The 5528-nt window shown below is 33.2% G+C and overlaps 1 pseudogene; it reads right to left on the reverse strand.

Moving 5' to 3' along the window:
- LOC112037072 (S-adenosyl-L-methionine:benzoic acid/salicylic acid carboxyl methyltransferase 2-like) overlaps positions 1-5002 on the reverse strand; it is a 6594-nt pseudogene extending 1592 nt beyond the window's left edge.
- Positions 5003-5528: the final 526 nt, after the last annotated feature.

The raw sequence follows: 5528 nt of genomic DNA on the forward strand, positions 1-5528 counted from the left end.
TCCTGAATAGTTTTATTTATTTAATATCACTTTATAATTCGGTAATAATGGACGTAACCGTGACTGAGATTGGGCAGCTATGCATGTACAATGTACATAGAAAGACGAAGACCCTACCTCGTATAGTTATAACTTGAAAGAAAGAAATTGAAAGTAAAAAATTGAAGCCAATTTCGTTACGGCTTTGCTTGATATAATAACTTGATTCACAAAAAAACCAAAAGAGTTGTTTGTTAAGACTTAACAGTGTTCACCAACCACAGTTTTGTCAGTTTCCATTGTGTAATGTGCATGCTAAGTTGTAATATGGGATAAGTGGTAACTGATGTGGACCTCTTCCGGTTTTAACGTTTCACCAGTGTCTTAAAAACACATGAAACACATATTTGATCCTCAAAAAGTTTGTCCATTTTTTTTTTTTTTTTTTTTATCCTTAACAATTAAAAAGTAGCAAGTTGGCCTTTAAATAACGTAAACCGATTCATTTTTGTCTTGTGCACTAATCTGAAAATTGATGTTGTCTGAATATTGATATATATATATATATATATATTAATAATTAATGGAATAACATATTGTAATTGGAGTAGCATTCCTCAAAAAGTAACAATGAAAAATAAATTTTGAGACAAATCATGGAATAGCATTACTTTTACTCCAAATTCATTGCCGACACAATTTTTATTGTGCACTAAATTATAACAGATCATATCAACCCTTGTTTAAAAAAGTATGAAGAAAGTGTTGTGTATTGTAAAATTGTAATGAGATGACATGTGCTCTGATTTATTTATTTATTTTTTAAATGCTGAGTAAACTATCTTAATTTTTCCTCCTCTTTTGCGTAAGTCAAGCGAACCAGGGCAGCAAAATTTTGTTTTGTTTTGCATATTAGAACAAAATGTGGCACACAAAATTGCCCATTTGGTCATACTTGAGCAATCAATTAATTGGGAAATGGAAAATTGTGTAACCCACGTGTGTGTACTTTGAAAATATTGGTGGGAGGGGTTTGGTAATTAAGATTACCTGAATCGGAGAGTTGTTTGCATAACTTGTTTCATCTATTCCACCATTCATGTGGAGCACTTGAACAACTTCCCATCTCTTTCTCTCACTATCTCTCGTATAGATGAGTGCTTCAAAGTAAGGGAGTCAATTTCGTACCAAATATTGTACCGGTTTGACTAATGAAACGATATATTTCGGTACTGGTCAATACCAGTGTACCATTTCGGGTTTACCATTATTTTTTATATTTATAAATAAATGAATATATATATATATATGTATGTATGTATGTATGTATGTGTGTGTATATATATTATAATAAATATAAAATTTTACCATTGATGATGCCGAAAAAATCACCAGTGAGCCACACGATACTCGCACACTATGAATGTAACCTGCGCAACACAAGAAATGAGAAAGACCTTAACAGAGAGCACCGGTGTGGTGCCGACCAAATACCCTCCGAAGGTCAAGTTAGAATCTTTTACAACTCCAGAGTGCTAGAGAGGGTCAATTATGCGTACCTTAATTTGTGAGGGTATTGGTGCTTTTATAGTAGTCAAAAGTTAACATCTTTTACTTAGAGCTGAAGTACTTTCCTTGTATAACATGTAATCTTGTTTCATAATGAAATTAAACTTGGTTCGAGTTCAAAATATTATTAAAATAACAAAATTAAATTTTTAATACTTGGTTTGGCTTGAGTCATTTACACCTGAAATCAAATATCAAAGATATCATTTTATTCATGCCAAGTTGCAATAGAAAATGAGAAATCTTAGGCACTAGAGTTCACTGAGAACAATCCAAATCAATTTTTCATACACGCAATTTATTACATAAGAAAGCACTAGCGGATAATATGCAGCGACACCTTTTGCGAGGACTAGGAAAAAAACAAATACAAGTACTTGACCAGTTGACCTATTACATTCTTAGGAAACCACACTAACGTGAGTCTTTCATATGATGAAATGACCACTTTTTTTCGTGGAAATGGTCACATTGATAAATTGAGTCTTCTCTTTAGAGATGTGATCATCAATAATTTTAATTTTCTTGTACCTACGGAAAACCTAATCAATGATTGCACCTCCAAATTGATTAACAAGCAAGGGTTCAGCCACAGTTCTCATGCAATTTGCAACATTGTATCCATCATCACTAAATACAATAGATGGGTTGAATTCACTATCATAATCATTCCATTTGACTGCAGAAACCTCCAGGCGATCAATGGAGAAGTATCCTCCTTATAAAACTTCAGATTTCACTTCTGATGGGGATGATGTGTATTGGGGGATGTTGAAGGAATCCATTTTATCTTCCCCTATGAGTCCCTGCAATGTACATCCTATGGTTAGCATAATAGATTTTATGCGAATTTGAGATCAATTATTCCTTCCTAGTGCGAATATGCTGTATTACCACTTGTTATATTAGTTCATGGTCAAGAAACTCCTATAGGTCATCATCATATCAACATATTTGAAGTCCTTTGATTTTTTAAAATTTCATTAACTAATTCAAAAATAAATAGATAGTAGGATCTGATTCCATTATTAACTTTCCATCAATTTAACAAATTCAGATTAAATACTCAAATTTTCAGGATTATTTAATTAATTATGACTATACTAATCATAATTAAGTGAAACTAATAGGAAATTTTTAATCATTTAGTAACCAGAGTAGTAGTAGCCTATGTTACCTCAGAGACCATGTCATTGAGGGCCATGCATAAAAGCTCCTATATGTAACAACACTCTTTGCTAGATGGATCTTCACTTCTTCTCCCTAAAAATGTTAACACCATTCCCCCTCCTGCCATCAACTCCTCTGCACGGCAATTTAGGCACATTGAAAAATCTCTTTGAAATTGCTCGTAGTATGCCCTAAGTACACTTGGTGGGCTTGTAGATGCCAAGTATATGTTCCCTTTGTTTATCCAACCCTTCTGGAACCTATTGCACGATAAAATTCATATCATTACTGTGTTTTTTATTCTCATGCTAATAGAGTGTGAACTATATTTGGCAATTTATATATCATTGCATAGATCCTGAATAGTTTTTATTTATTTAATATCACTTTTTATAATTCGGTAATAATGGACGTAACCGTGACTGAGATTGGGCAGCTATGTATGTACAATTGTACATAGAAAGACCGAAGGACCCTACCTCGTATAGTTATAACTTGAAAGAAAGAAATTGAAAGTAAAAAATTAGAAGCCAATTTCGTTACGGCTTTGCTTTGATATAATAACTTGATTCACAAAAAAACCAAAAGAGTTTTTGTTAAGACTTAAGAGTGTTCACCAACCACAGTTTTGTCAGTTTCCATTGTAACTGTGCATGCTAAGTTAGTGTATATGGGTAATGGTGTGACTGATGTGTGACCTCTTCCGGTTTTAACGTTTTCACCAGTGTCTTAAAAACACATGAAACACATATTTGATCCTCAAAAAGTTTGTCCATTTTTTTTTTTTTTTTTTTATCCTTAACAATTAAAAAGTAGCAAGTTGGCCTTCAAATAATGTAAACCGATTCATTTTGGTCTGTGCACTAATCTGAAAATTGATGTTGTCTGAATATTGGCCACATTTACAATAGAGAAGGCTATAGATGATGACTTAGAAATTACATGCGAGCAGCAACAGTAAATTAAAATGACAGTTCATTGTAATAGGGAACTATCAAGCATCCCCAGTAAAATAAAACGACATTGACATGTGGTCATTGAGAACTATCATTGTAATATTAATTTTAAGAAAAGATTTTACTAATGTGTGCCCTAAGGATACACAATAGTAAATCAATTTTGGAAAAAATTTATAGGGAATTGAAAAAGTTTTGACAGCTTTTTCAATTCCTAATAAAAACTTTTCTAAAAATAAATTTATTAATATATGCCTTAAGGGCACACATTAACCGGACCCATTAGTTGATCAATCAAGAATCGGACATGCATATTTTTACCTAATGGGTTTTTCATTAGGTTGGCTATACAAGGTGGGTTTTTGTAAATCTAATGGAAAGCCTACATAAAGGCACATCAAACACAACCTTTACAGAGGTTGGGTAGGTAAAGCAGCAAAAATCCTAAACTCTTCAAAGAGTAGATCTTAGCCTCCATCCACAGTATACTCTACTACTGCTGTGGGGAAAATCTTCAAGTGGGTATTTGAAGTCATAAAGTCAACAAAGTTTGTTGTAAATGATTCATGCCTAGTTTTTGGCGAAGCTTGTCCACTACCTTGATAAGTTCAGAAACCAAAGACAAAGTTTTTGGTCCAGAAGAACATCCCAAGTCAGCGATGGCTAGGCTCCTTGGCAAGGTGCTGCAGTAGAGGTTGGTTTAGCTTCCTCTGAGATGTGTTCGGTCAAAGATATTATTTTTTTCTGTCCAAACCAAATATATATATATATATATATTAATAATTAATGGAATAACATGTTGTAATTGGAGTAGCATTCCTCAAAAAGTAACAATGAAAAATAAATTTTGAGACAAATCATGGAATAGCATTACTTTTACTCCAAATTCATTGCCGACACAATTTTTATTGTGCACTAAATTATAACAGATCATATCAACCCTTGTTTAAAAAAGTACGAAGAAAATGTTGTGTATTGTAAAATTGTAATGAGATGACATGTGCTCTTATTTATTTATTTTTTTTTTAAATGCTGAGTAAACTATCTTAATTTTTCCTCCTCTTTTGCATAAGTCAAGCGAACCAGGGCACCAAAATTTTGTTTTGTTTTGCATATTAGAACAAAATGTGGCACACAAAATTGCCCATTTGGTCATACTTGAGCAATCAATTAATTGGGAAATGGAAAATCGTGTAACCCACGTGTGTGTACTTTGAAAATATTGGTGGGAGGGGTTTGGTAATTAAGATTACCTGAATCGGGGAGTTGTTTGCATAACTTGTTTCATCTATTCCACCATTCATGTGGAGCACTTGAACAACTTCCATCTCTCTCTCTCTCACTATCTCTCGTATAGATGAGTGCTTCAAAGTAAGGGAGTCAATCTCGTACCAGATACTGTACTGGTTTGACTAATGAAACGATATATTTCGGTATCGGTCAATACCAGTGTACCGTTTCGGGTTTACCATTATTTTTTATATTTATAAATAAATGAATATATATATATATATATATATATGTATGTATGTATGTTTGTGTATATATATTATAATAAATATAAAAGTTTACCATTGATGATGCCGAGAAAATCACCAGTGAGCCACACGATACTCGCACACTATGAATGTAACCTGCGCAACACAAGAAAGGAGAAAGACCTTAACAGAGAGCACCGGTGTGTTGCCGGCCAAATACCCTCCGAAGGTTAAGTTAGAATCTTTTACAACTCCAGAGTGCTAGAGAGGGTCAATTATGCGTACCTTAATTTGTGAGGGTATTGGTGCTTTTATAGTAGTCAAAAGTTGACATCTTTTACTTGGAGTTGAAGTACTTTCCTTGTAGAAATCCTCT

The sequence above is a fragment of the Quercus suber genome, unplaced genomic scaffold, assembly GCF_002906115.3.
Source record: "Quercus suber isolate HL8 unplaced genomic scaffold, Cork oak 2.0 scaffold_11, whole genome shotgun sequence".
Lineage (NCBI taxonomy): Eukaryota > Viridiplantae > Streptophyta > Magnoliopsida > Fagales > Fagaceae > Quercus > Quercus suber.